Below are 313 nucleotides of genomic sequence, written 5' to 3'. Positions count from 1 at the left end.
CCCCTCCGCTCCAGGGCCACCTCGTTTCCATTTGCCCCGCGCTCTTCCCAAACACGGTCCTTTCTCCCTGCGATCGCCTGGTGCACCCCGGCAGCTCTCGGGAGAGATCACGGCACAGCCAGGCTGCGCGGCGCTGAGCTCGCTGCGTGGCGAGCCTTAACCCTGCCCCCTCGGTTCTGCACCTCCCCGACAGGCTTTAATTAGCAGAGTGCACGGCTAAATTAGCCGTGCAAATGTCTCCCACGCTGCCGGGCTCCGCCGAGGGCTGCGGGCGGGGGGGGACGACGGACGGGGGACGGGGGAACGATGCCGG

This window comes from Aptenodytes forsteri, unplaced genomic scaffold (genome assembly GCF_000699145.1).
Source record: "Aptenodytes forsteri isolate BGI_AS27 unplaced genomic scaffold, ASM69914v1 Scaffold701, whole genome shotgun sequence".
NCBI classification, from domain to species: Eukaryota; Metazoa; Chordata; class Aves; order Sphenisciformes; family Spheniscidae; genus Aptenodytes; species Aptenodytes forsteri.
Note: the sequence above shows the minus strand (reverse complement) of the source record.